Here is a 14,203-nt window from a genome sequence, read left to right as displayed (position 1 = left end):
ATTAGGAGTCCACACCTATAACGAATTAAAGGAAATTAATTTTATTGTTATTGTTATTATTACAACAAACGACCTATTTTGTTCTTACCAAGAATTTTTTCTTGTCTATTATTGATATTTCGAAAATACAACCTTAATGCGTTTCAAAATATGTTTTTATTTTGACAGTTTCGATTATTTTGAGAATATTTTTAAACAGCTGTTGCCTTATATTTTGAATTATACTCTTATGAATTGTAAATTCATTCACGGACGTCTGTTTTCTCTGATACCATTAATTTAGTTATTTAGGTTTCCATCAGTGAACAAAATGGTTATCCAAGAGTGAAATGCTTTTAAGAAAATCAACCAACCAAGCAAACGAAAATTGATTGAGCGAATCTCGAATAGAGATAAAACACGTCGATATTTATCGAATAATTTCCTTGTACCGATTTGAACCAAAAATTATTAAGGAATTATTGCTAGAAGCGTTATGAAAACATAAAACAGTTTCAAATGATACTTCACTAGTGCTCAGCAATGAAGAAAGCATAGAAAATAAAAAGAAGGTAACCAATCAACCCACTAGCATAGATACTTACTTTTGCTTATCAGGAAGGGGAAGGTAACTCATGTGTTCTTAGATGAGTCACAAGTAAACTATGAACATGAAGATAATTGTGGCAGGAAGTTAAGGATATGAGAGACTGTTTCACAAACAGTGCATCAAATCTGATTGGCTATTAACCAACTGTAATTATGAATGGTTGACTTGCCTTAGCTGTGGGATCACTTTCAACCAAATAGGGTTATTGGGATTTGGGGGTAAGCAGGGGTTGGATTAAGGAATTAGTGACGTCGGGGTGTACGTGGAGGGTATCAGCTGTTAGTTCGAATGTGGAATTATGGGTAACATGGAATTACAGGTGAGAGTCTATTGCATGGGTGTAGGGTGGTGGATAGTCAGTGTGGTTTTCAACAGGAGTCAGCATACAAGTTTTACTAAAATAGTTTCACTGGTAAGTTCATATTACTGTCCCCCCCCCAACTTTTTCGCGTGCAGTAGTTTTAGTGTTGTGCCAACAGATGGCTCTACGAATCTATGACTTTTGTAATACTCAATGATATTTATCTATATATTCATCTATCTACTTTTTGTAAGTATAATTAAACAGAAATCTGTATGTTTAAATAATATTTTAAAATACATCCGAATATTTTTGGTAAACTTATAATCAAGAAGTGCTTTGATATTATTTTTAAAGAAGTTAAAAAATCATTAGTGTTAAAAATATTCTGATGTATTGTTTGGTAAATATAATCAAGAAGTGGTTCGATGTAATTTTTAAGAAGCTAAAAATCACCACTTTTTTCTAATTAATTTTTTTTTAGCAATAATTAATCAAACTTGTATTTTCTTTAAAAGATAAAGATCTTTGTAATCATAATATGACAGAATTTTGTGTTTCACATAAAATTATGGGTTTATATATAAAATTCTAATCAGAATAATGAAGCAAAAATTTAGTATTTCATTATGACTTCAAAATAAGGGTTGGAGGACACAAGAGCGACACCATGATTGTTCACTTAAGTTTACAAATGGACATTTCATTTGACATCAATTTATTTGTAGTGAATAAAGCCCGTGGTGGTCTTAGTTTGTATTATATAGACCCTGTTTCTCTTTTCAGGTCTCGATATAGTTCGGGGGTGCACATTTTTTTTTTTTTTTATTGAGACAAGCCTTTATTATTTTAGCAGAGTATACTATAATGCTGTTGCTGTTGTTTTGAATTAGGGTTAATGGAATCGGATTCCTTGTAATAGTATCGCAGTACTTATTTGTTTGATTGCCTTAAAATCGTGTTGCTACTTCCTAATGATTTCATTGATGTTTCTATGTTTTCATAAGCCACTACAACGGCACACTTTGTTAATTTTTTCTAACGAATGTTATGGTAACAATCCTACAGATCCCACTTTTCTGTAAAGAATCCAAAACTTGTTAATGAGTCTAAATTTAACGAAACTTCATTTATTAAGGCTAAAGATGTCTCAATTAAGTCATCAAGTTTTATGCAAGCAAATTTTTTCTTTTCTTTTCTTTTGGTCTTTTACATTAAAAAGCATAATTGAATTTGTACGCTACTTGTTTCAGAGAGATTGATTTTAAATGAATTCAGTGACTTAAAGCATGCAAACTATTGGTTTAGTTTTCGACATCTCATTCAGTTTAACAGCAATAATTTCTTATTTTTATGAGCAAAAGATCAAGTTATTTAAATTTTAAGAAATAAAAAAAGGGATTGCAATTGAGTTTTCTTTTGTCTGGTAATTGGTTTATTGATTTTTGATGAAATTGATTGCCGTCAAATAAATTCTCAGGAATTGGCTAACTGGCTGTGGATTCGAATCCCGCCGTGGTCATGGATATCTTCGTGACCATCCTTAGGTAGGAGATGATTTTCATCTCCCGGTGTGAGACAACCGCTCCACTTACTAGAGGCTTGAAGTGGTTTGAGAAAGTTTCTTGTTTGGTTTCTTAAAGCAGGGGTTCTGGACCACTTCAAAAATAAATAAAGATTCAAAAAAAGAAAAAAGAAACCAGTTAAGAAAAAAATGTAAAAAAAATAATTATCCCATCCACGGTATGAATGTACGCTGCGTTTACAATAAATAAATAAATATATAAATAAATATATAAAATAAATAATAAAATAAATAATAAAATAATCAATTAAAATAAAATAATAAGATAAAGCAAAATAAAATAAAATAGTTAATAAAATAAAAATGTGAAATGAATAAAATGAACTTTTCTAGGTAGGAGTCGCATAAAAAATTGTGACTTTCGCTTTTCGAAGCAGTGATGACTTGATCAAAGGGAAAATACTGACATTGATTGACAATGAAACTATTATGCGAAACTTCAATAATCACAAACAGAATGCTTTGGAGTTGCGAAAAGGCCATATGAGGATGTCGCTTCTAACATTTTCCATACCAATAATATAAACATATCAATTTTAAGTACGAACGTCAGTAAAATCTTGAATGTGATATTTGCATTTTTAATTAAGGCAACCAAATATTTCTTCACGAAAATTTTCGTACATTAGCCCCTCCATATTCATCTGATGATGGGGCTATATATGTTGCCATCCGATATCGCCATGGCGATAAAACGTAGCTGTATTACTTTTTGTTGTCATGGTAATTGGGATCAATGGCGTTGAAAACCCACCCGTTGGCAGTATGAATAGCTTCAGTATGCGTGTTAATATTAATAAATTTATAGCATAAATACTGAAATTTCTTATATCTTTTTCGCTTCTTGAAGAAAGAAAAGCACAAAAGCGTAAATACGCTTTGTAACCCATCACAACAAGTAATCTGCATGATGTGTTATCTGAAGGTGAAATCAATGACATGTAATAAATTTTTAAAGAAACATCCAATTTCACCGTAATAAAGAACATTAAATAATAATGAAATCAAAACGTTCTCAGTCAAAAATGTTGTAAACCTGCGTCTTAAGTCCAAACCAAGTCAACTTTGATTCTAAACGTTACTTTCTCATAAGCGCTCTAGTAAATTTGGAACGTTTTTCAGTTTCCTTCCATATTTGGTTATAAAATACGAGTGGATCCATAATATCCTCCATTTTAATATATCATTTATGCTAAATTAAAGCCTGCTGGCTCTACACTTTAGCATCAGGAAAATAGATTTATGACAAAAATAATTCACCTTTACAAAATATTTTAGAAAATGCAAACCTACTCCGCTTGGGTATGCTAAAAAGCGTTTTATGCGAACATATGTTACGCGATAATTAACTAGACCAATCCGTAACAGAAACACAAGAAATAGTTCACGATTTTTACTTTTTATGGAGATCAGCACTACGCAGTTAACCGTTACAGTCTGTACTTGTTTACATCCTGTTTTCACATACCCTAACAGGAAAAATCTATGACAGTTCAATGGTTGACTCACTCCTAGCTATTTCAACTTGTTTATTCATAGATCTAATTAGGACAGATCATAGCTCACTTATAGATTACTCCATAACTATAGATGTTTATTCTGACACAAGTCTTTATTGCCTTACGGAGAAAGCTGCAAACGTGTGTTATAGAGAGACTGAAGTTTTTAAAATGTTCAACTTACACTTTAACTTTTAAACAAACGTGGGTTTTCGTTTGAACAAACTAAGCAATATTCATTGTATTTGAAAATATTTTGGATGCGAAATAATAATAAAAAAAAGACTGGAAGCAATATGATTCCCACAAATTCACAAATAATAGTTATGAGTTATACGATTTGTGTTATTTGATCAAATGTGCATCGCCTTTGCTGCTGGATAGTAAATTAGTTTAGAATTAAGGGTCAACAAATGATTATTATGAGTTGATGTTCTAGCATTCATCCCCAACATCCAATTTTTTGAATGTTACTGTACTATTGTAACAATCTCTTCGCAATTCTTACATAAAATGACCAAGACAAATCGCTTTTTGCCATATAAGAAACAGTGCACCGCATGCCTCTGTGGTCTTTTGCCAGAAAGACGATAGAATAGTCCTAAACAGTTTTGTACAGTGATCCATCCTCCGCACTTACTGTGTGTCCCGTATCGTCAAAGGTAATAAAGTAAAATCGGTGACAGCTTTCCTTTTGAAATAAAAAATCAGCAATTTTTATGTTAAAATTGGAAATAACACGTAATTCAGAGTCAAGAATGTGTCATCATATGACTTTCCATAAATGAAAAATAGCTATCGATAATTCCAAATTTTTGTAAGAGCTAATAGCAGAAAACTCGCCTCTTGTCCGAAATACCTTTTGGTCCCTAGCAAAAGCTATTAGAAGTAACTTCTTCCCTGTGTTTCCATCTCCATCTCCCTTCCAGATAGCACTGTTACAACTCCTAAAGATAAAGCTGACCTCTTGTCATCACTCTTCTTATCCAAATCGTGTGTAGACAACTAAGGTAAATCGCATCTTACTTTATTAGAAACTGGCCGCTTTAAGTCTCCTTTGGTTTTTCAGAAAAAGAACATATATTCCAAAAGAAAAAAAGAAGTTAATCTTTCCCATCAAACTGCTATTCCTATTGCCATCACCCAAATCCTCACTAAAATATGGAGAAATTAATCAACAGTCAACTTCTCCACTACCTGTAGGCTTATCATTTAATCAACAATCATCAGTATCACTAGATTTTCAATCTAGATCCAAGGTTGTCCTCTTAGCCTAGATCATTGAACACATGCCATGGAAATGTTTGGAGAAACATATAACGGTGACATTTCTAGAACATGTGATAGTTTCTGACGTTGAGGCCTACTCAGTAAAATGCCTCTTCCTCGATCTGCCAGCCAACCTCTGCAAATGAATAGCAAGCTTTCTCTTTTGTAATTGTATTCTGGATGACTCTCTCTCTCTCTCTCTCTTCGAGCTTCGTCGACAGATGAAAGTGCCTAAGACCTACTATTGTACATAAATGACCTGCTCTCAGTCACTGCTAATCCACCCACAGCTTTGCTAACGATAGTATAATCTGTTCCTCGTACTCATTCGACAAACCATGCAGTGCTTAGACATTCACAAGCTTCAAGATCATCTGCAACTAGTCCATTAAACACTGATCTCCATATCACCCTTCAGTAGCGCGAGTCATCTTCATTGCCAGAAACTCAGTCTTTCCTGTTCCCTAGCAATTGGATCTCAACTCACCTACCCATACCCTCGATAATATCACTAGAATGGATGAGATCTCTCTCTCCTTGGGCTGATATTTATCTCCTACCTTTTCTGGCATAAACACATCCCATCGGTTTCTTCCGCAGTCTCTAAAAACTAGGTATTCATTTTCGCTCTAGACTACTATTCATCCAGCTACTAATTCAAACAAATCCCAAATACGTGCCAATAGAATACTGTCCTTGTGTTTAGTGTGTGTTTCACCTAAAATCAAGCTAAAATTCTCGTCACTGTACAGAGGAGAACGATTCTAAGGATAAATGACCCCTTCCCTCTCTAACTCACTTCAACTTCTATCTCGCAGGTGCACTATTTCAGTTTTATGTCTTATATATTCCTAGGGATACTGCTCCACTGAACTGGCCACCATCATTCCTTCCTTTATCTGTTAGGCCTGCTAAAACAAAAGCAACATCTGCGCCACATTTATTTTCATTTCAATCGCAAACACACTGAATATACATACTTCTCCTCCTTGTATTTTATTCCATCTAACTCTGTCATCTGGAACAGCCTTCCTCATGACACTTCAACCTGCAACTCTTCGAAAAAGTCAATAAATGTCTTCTTTCTCAACCTTCATCACAGCTCACAGGACACTGATATACTCTAAGTTCTATTACACTTTTTTTATAATCTTTGTCAAGTAGCTTTATTTTATCCTCCTACATGTTTCGCCAATCTTTTTCTATTGGCATCCTCAGGGAATACAAACTAGTAAGCTATAATGAAGGTTACAGACTAGGTTATAATTGATGGTTCTAATTCATACAAAAAATTGGTATTGTGCGTGACAATGTGCGTGTCTCGTTAACGTGATTTATTCGTTATGGTTCATGACGTAATTGTTATGAAATGTTCATTTCTTTGATGTTTAATGATCTGATAAAAGTTTTCCAAATTTCTGGTAAAATTAGACCTTGATTCTTGTTTAGGTTTTCAGTTTTACGGGCGACTGTAGCTGCTTCTTTAAAGGTTCTTGAATGGTAGTTATCTTCTATGTATGGCATAAGGCTCTTATCCCACTTAATGTGATGGTTAGTAGAGGCAAAGTGGCATGAAAGGCCTGAAATGTCTTGTCTGTTATTTCTGACATATCCTATGTGTTCTTTCTTTCTCGTTTCAAAGCTTCTAGAGGTCTGACCTACGTAACTACTACCACATGAGCAAGGTATATTATATACTCCAAAGTACTTGTAGAATGGGTGAGGATCTTTCGGTGATCTTAAAAATTTCCGAATAGTGTTGATTGGTTTGAATGCCACTCTGATCTTATGTGGTTTTAAAAGGTTAGCTAATTTTTTGGAAAGGTTGCTGACAAAAGGAATCGTAATTGTACTGATGTATTGGACGTCATCACGTTGTCGATGTGGTATATCAGTAAAGAGAATCTTGTTATAGAGTCTTTTTGGGTAACCATTTAAAGAAAGTTCTCTGGATATTGTGGTTAATTCCGTTAGTAGGTCATCCTTGTCTGTCGTATACTGCATAGCTCTTTTCTTGAGACTATGGATAATGCTAATTTTCTGAGCTATGTGATGAGCTGAGTTGAAATGGAGGTAACGTCCAGTATTTGTAGGTTTTCTGTATACAGATAGGTTGATACTATTATTGGATTGTTTCTTTATTAAAATGTCAAGGAATGGCAGTTTTTTATCTTTTTCCATTTCTAATGTGAATTTGATGGTATTGTGGAAACTATTGATTTGGTTGAGGTAATTCATTAGTTCTTCTTTCGTATGATCCCAAATGATAAAGATATCATCTACATATCTGTACCAAATTTTCGGTTTTGGAATGATCTGGGTTAAGATTTTTTTCTCTAGATCTTCCATGAATAAGTCAGCATAAGGAGGTGATAGGGGACTACCCATAGCTAATCCAGTGAGTTGTTTGTAGATCGTTTTTTGCCAAATAAAATAGTTAGAAGTTAAAGTTAAACAGTGATTGAACAAAGTAGTGATGTTTTTTGGGAACAAGTTGTCTAAGATGTTGATGACTTCAACCACTGGAATGTTAGTAAACAGAGATGTAATGTCCAGGCTTGCTAGTATATCCTCTTCAAAAATAGGGATGTTTTTTATTTTATCTATAAAATGTTGTGAGTTTTTAATATAAGTATCCGAGACGTGAATGTGTTGTTGTAAAATCTTCGCAAGATACTTGGACATTGGTAAGTGGGAGAATAGATTCCATCAACTATTGGACGTAATGGTATACCTACTTTATGAATTTTTGGAAGGCCATACAATCTAGGAGTTAGTGGGTGCATTGATTTTAGTTTTTTTATAATTTCTATAGGCCAGTTATTCATTCCACGTAATAATTCATTGATGTCATTATGGTTTTTTGTGGTAGGATCTCTACTGAGGACTTCATATACAGACCTGTCAGATAATAGATTTTTAATTTTTTCTTCATAATCTTTAGTATTTAATATAACTGTATTATTACCTTTGTCGGCTTTGAGTATGATGATATCTTTATTATTCCTTAATTTGAAAAGCGTTCTTCTTTCCATTTGGTTAGAGTTGGTGTTAGGAGATCTTGACTGAGCTGAAAGCATTATGCTGCTTTTTAATCGTAAGTCATTAGCTATTGGAACTGAGAGTAACGAGAAGGCTTTTTCTAAGTTGCAGATGAACTCTATTTTAGGAATGACAGTGGGTTTTAAAGCAAATTTGAATCCTTTTTTGAGGATAGAGATCTCAGGTTTACTTAAAACGTGTTTAGATAGGTTAATTATCACTTGGTTATCTGATAGAGACGGTTTGCAGTTGCTATGATTATCATACAGTATATTGAATTTATCAATTTGCGTCTTTTTGCTGTGATTAAATGTTTTGGTAAAACTGTTGCTAATCATATTGTCTAATAGTTGCCATGTCTCAGCGTCAAGATTATTAGAGATATCTGTGAATAAATTATAGCACTGTGAGTCTATTTTGCTAAGCATGAATCTCGTATGGCGAATTCTTTCTCTAAGAAGAGCATACGAAGTTCGTTGGTAAATGAAGTTGGCTTGTCTAGTTTTATAAGATTGTTTCAAACGAAGAAATTTTGGGATCACGCTATTGTCTCTACATCTTTTTAAAAAAGTCAGATGGTTTAAATACCTAGCTCTTTTGCATTTTAAACCTCCGAGATTGCGTACCTTTTGTTTGGTGAACTCGTTGATCATGTTCATTATGTTGAATTTACCAACGAACTTGACTGCTCTCTTCTCTGACACAAAGATGTCGCATTGAAAGTGTGGTAAACCTCTATAAGAGCTCATTTGTTCAGCTGAAATTGCTACGTTTTACGCCAAAAGATACTGATTCTGTACAAATTTCAAATGCAGTCAACTCTGGAATATTGTTGTGATGTTTGGAGCGATGCATCTAGGGCCTACCTAAAATTTCTTGGTACTGTGCAGAGGCATACATTCGGCAAAACATTAGTTCTTCTTTCATTAACTCCCAACCATTGTTTTATACACGGCCCGTTTCAGCCTTATGCATGGTCTACAGGTACATGTTTCATTGGCGCTACTTTGCTCCATTGAGTATCGATCCATCATCCCTCATTGGCATCCTTAATTTTTCCACTCTCCACTAATCCTATTATAACACGGACAGTAGTTGCCAACTCCATTTTACTTGTCCAACATCAAATACCAAACTTACCAAAGCTACTTGTCCCTTTCTCTTTCGTTCTATCTTCCTCCAGCCTCTGGAATAGCCTTCCTAACTTCCTTCCTTCCTTCTTAAAATATCAATATATTTATTTTCCACTTAACTGTTTTCCATATACCCACCCGTTTATATAAATATCGCACACTCACGTGTATAATCTTTATATAAATAATTTATTTTTGTATCTTTTTTATTTTAAGTGCAAGCTAACGATGAAGACGTCTCTCACTTTAGTCGCTTGTACGATGCTTTTGCTCTTGGAAGTTCTAGCCAAACCGGCGTCATCTGAATATGCTGAAAGAGCAGAAAGGATTCGCAGAAGTGATGATCCAACACCTTATAATGTTGATGTCGTTATACCGTAAGTAGCTGGATTGAATATGAAGTTAGTGTTTAATTTTTTAATTTATATAAAAATGTTTGGGTAATATTTTCTCTCGTCAGTATTGCATATTTAAAAACCAACATTGAGTTGCATATTTTTAATTACTGTGACATTTAAAATTAACCTAACAAATGTATTGGCTTATAGGGTTGAATTATAAATTGAATTTCATTCTTTTTTTAGAGGAATATTCGACTTCAACCTGCACAGAAACGATTCTGGAAAATCAAAGTAAGTATTCCACTTAATAAAATTTGCGATTAAAAAAATTGAAAGGATAATACTCTCCTGAAACACGTTCTATGCAAAAAATGGCTACCTGCACACAAAACGAGATCATGTGTTATTGTAAGTTAGTGAGGCCAATAAGATGCACAAAATAAATACAAAGTAAATACAATTCTTTTCTTTGTATTTGTAAAATTAATAATAATTATTATTTTCCTTAAATTATTAAAAAATTTAACTAATTTTAATGTTTGTTTTCCGAAGAATCTTTAGTGTGACAATAAAAAATTCTATGTAGTCTTCTTGTTTGTTTTTAAAAAGTATTGTAAGCTTGCGCTGGCACGTTGTTATCTCATTGCAAATTTGACACCTTGAAGGTGTCAATTTTTTAACCATTGAATCAGGCTCTCGGGGTGCAGATGGGAATATAAAAGCAAAACGAACAAACAAAAGAAAAATGCTTATTTATTAAAAGGAAAAATAATATAACTAATCTGATAATAATTCAAAACAATATGAAAGTCTTTAATGCGAGGAGTGTGCTTGCCTAACCTAACTAACTGTTCTGTATTTGACTCAATCGAATTGACCAGCCTGGCTGGCCGAGCAGTTAGCGTATCCACTCCCCCGCCAAAAGGCTGCGGGTTCGAATCCTGCCGTGGGCATGGATGTTTGTGATTATCTGTGGAAATGTTAGTGGTAATGGTCGGCGGTAGATGGCGTTGGCGTAGTTGCGGTCAGTTTGTGAATTGGTGGAGAGAGAGTTGTAGAGCAGGTGCCCTCCCTCGATGAGTCTTTGGACTCCCTCGAGGTGTCAAATAATAATAAGTCCCGATCAATGTTATTTTAATCCTGAATTTATTTTTTTATATACATCATCGATGAAAATCCCGACTCGCACAAGTATGTTGTATTGAATAGTAACAAAATTTTTACCGCCTTATCAGCGATGAGCGAGCGGATATTCAGCTGCCAAAACCATTTTCGTAAGTTCTTGGGTGAGACTGCCATCACAGGAGAGTTCAATCAGCTCTTTTTACTTGCAGAGTCAATGACTCTGCTAACAGCGTGACATTAAGAGCAAATGGTTCCCTGATCTATGATTCTGCTGACAAGTTTTCAGGAAAATACTTTTTGAAATCCGATATTAGGCTTTTGTAATGCTTCTTTTTAACATTCCCTTCCAGCTCCGTATTCAATGCAATCTCATGTTCACTTAAAAAACAACCAGTAGTGGAAATGAAGATTAATTTTGGATCTTTTCTATTTCATTGATGATAAAGATTATTTTTTATTGCCAAACTGTATATTTTGTCATGAAAAAAAATATTGTAGTGTGGATGCCCTGTAAATTTTGTTGACGTATTTGAGGCAGTTAATCATGTCTGCCAATTACTCTAGCTCGGAAAGCCATATTTTATCTGAGAAGCGATCACTTGACTCTTTATTTCTGTTCGGGAGAAATACATGAACTTCAGAACGCAGTTCAAATAGGCGTTTTAATACATTTCTCCGAGACAGCCATCTTACTTCGGTATTAAGGAGAAGTTGATGATGCTCGCTTCCCATTTCGTCACGTAATATTGAAAGTAATCTTGAGTTCATCGCTCTTGATTTAATATATTTGCCATTTTTACGGCTTCATTAAATGCTGTTGATAAATCCGATGACATTTTTTTCGTGCAATTCTGTCACGTTATTTTAGAAACGTAAACCATAGGTTGCCACGTGATCAACTTTGACAACCCTGTGTAAACTCTCAAGAGTTGCCGAAGCTGAAGACTTTTGGAATGCATTCAAAATGAAAATATTTTGATTAATTCGTTTTGTAATAAACTTTTTTTTTAATTACAAAACGTGTATATCGTGCGAAAAGTTCTCGCTTTATTTGACTGCAATGTCACCTGTTGAAGTCTTCAGCTCTGGAAGTCCACGCGGGTTTACACAGGCCATCGTCAAAGATGATCAGGAGGAAAGGTATGGTTTACGTTTCTATAATAATGTGACAAAAACGCCACTGTAGTAATCCACTTAAATTTAAAGCAACTACTGAGAGCCTGCAATTCATAGTTGTCGCGTTCGCGGCCATGTAGTGAGTTAAGAATTAACGAAAGTGATTTTGTTTTTGTGGAATGTGAACTTTTATATTGTGTTAAGTTGATAGGGAACATTATGAGATAACTAGTTATTGTTTCAAAGGTGGCGCTTACTTCAAGAGATTTCTACGTACAGATATTGAGAATTGAACGTACTATTATAACAGAAATTTGAGATGTGGACACGAAACACTCCTCTTGTTAGTAGGCGATGATGTTCATCTTCTACCCTAAAGACAATCCCAAACATCCATTCCCAAGGCGGGTTCGAACCCGCAACCTGTTTGTTTGGAGAGCGAGCTCGCTGACCACTCGCCCAATCAGGCATGTTATATTTTCTATCAACCGATCACGTACCTCTGAGCAGCAACTCACATGCCACGTCTGGTACTTTGGGAACCCCTCAAACGTCTACCGAGAAAGATAAAATACATTAATTTATAAATGAATCTTAAAAATGAATTCATTTTTTTAAAGTAGATAATTACTATTGGAAACTGTAATAATATAAATTGTTATTTATTGTTTGATGACAATGTTTTATCGTCAAATTGTTATTTTGATTTTAATTATAATACAGGGTGGCCATAAAATAACTTTCCCTCTTTGGAGACATCTATAGCTTAAACTGAATGAAACCAAATTTTATATTGAGACTTTTGAAGGCATGGAGGAGATGATTTCCGCGAAAAAAAGATTTAGTACCAAAAGTCGCCGATAGGGGAAATTTTGGGGCTGGAGGAGCCGAAAGCAGTCAGATATTTGCAGTAAACGAAGGTAAAAGGATTATACAAATTTTACTGTGCGTACGTGACAGCAGCGCTACCAATTCTACTTAAAAAGGGATTGGGAACGTTCAGGCAGTTATTCGAATGACTGACGAATTGTGCTCAATATGCATCCTACCTTGCCTCAGCGTGCTTTACCTGTTAAGTTGTTTTACCTTAAACAGTGCAATGCCGTAGAGGCCCTTTAGGAATTTAGAAGGCTTCATAACCTGCGTACAGGTCCTATGTCAGGCTGTAGCACTGAGAGCTTTGATTAAGAAGTTTGAAGAAACTGAATCGCTAGGAGTTAGACCTGGCAGAGGATGGAAAGCAGTGCAAGAAAAGACAGTAACAGACGTTTCTGGTCAGCACATTGAAAATCTGTATGTGGCCCAGGGGACCCTGATTCTGATGAATAAAACATTATTTCCTGGGAGTTCAATCACTACTTTAATTTCTGTCTCTCGCAAGTTGTTTTAGTTTAATTAATATTATTCCTATTATCATTGTAACGTGCCACATATCCAGCTGGAATGAGTGACGCGGCTGTCGCTTACACCGTCAAAATGTTATTATTCCATTTTATCTGACTTTTATGTAATTATCCGCTTGTTTTCGACTCCGCCAGCGCAAAAATTCTCCCTATCGGCGGCTTTTGGTACTGAATCTTTTTTTCGCGGAAATCATCTCCCCATGCCTTCAAAAGTCTCAATATAAAATTTGGTCTCATTCCATTTATTGGTTTTAGCTACAGATGCCTCCAAAGAGGGAAAGTTATTTTATGGCCACCCTGTACTTTTGATTTTATTTCCTCATTCGCGGTTATTGCTAAATTTCAGATTGGATCTTCGTGTACTTCGGGATTTAGTAAAAGTGGTCACAGGCTGGCAAAGAAAAGAAAAGGAGACACAGAATTAATACTCTGTAATAATAATAATAATAAAAAAGGCTTAAGAAAGAAAAGCCTTTGGATTGCTCCTTTTACATCATAAAACGATGAGTCCACACTTAGAAAGTCTCGGATGAAAAATAAAACGTTGTTCTCATGTATATTACTGAAATTTCGACACCTTAAGAAATTTCAAAATATGTTATTGTTTTGACAGTTACAGTTATTTTCGAAAATTTGTTAAATTTTTTTAATATTAATGTATCCTGTTGTATTATATTGTGAATTACACTGTATTGTGGATTATAAATTCATTCACAGAACGTGAACTTTTGTTTGATTCCATTAATTTAAAGTTATTCGCACTAAGGTGTTCGTTAGTAAATCACATGTTATCAAAGCGT

General features: G+C 34.5%; 1 long non-coding RNA gene across 1 annotated transcript; it reads left to right on the top strand.

Moving 5' to 3' along the window:
• The first annotated feature begins 984 nt into the window (after window positions 1-984).
• Window positions 985-13,828, top strand: LOC150097790 (uncharacterized). Its single transcript, XR_016549651.1, has 4 exons — window positions 985-1,001; window positions 9,635-9,795; window positions 10,003-10,050; window positions 13,750-13,828. It is a non-coding gene; the product is annotated as an uncharacterized LOC150097790 (long non-coding RNA).
• Window positions 13,829-14,203: the final 375 nt, after the last annotated feature.

Source organism: Typopeltis vanoorti, chromosome 17 (genome assembly GCF_054136105.1).
Source record: "Typopeltis vanoorti isolate ZY-2024b chromosome 17, IOZ_Tvanoo_1.0, whole genome shotgun sequence".
Lineage (NCBI taxonomy): Eukaryota > Metazoa > Arthropoda > Arachnida > Uropygi > Thelyphonidae > Typopeltis > Typopeltis vanoorti.
The sequence above is the reverse complement of the archived record's forward strand: the minus strand, read 5'-3'. Positions and strand labels throughout refer to the sequence as shown.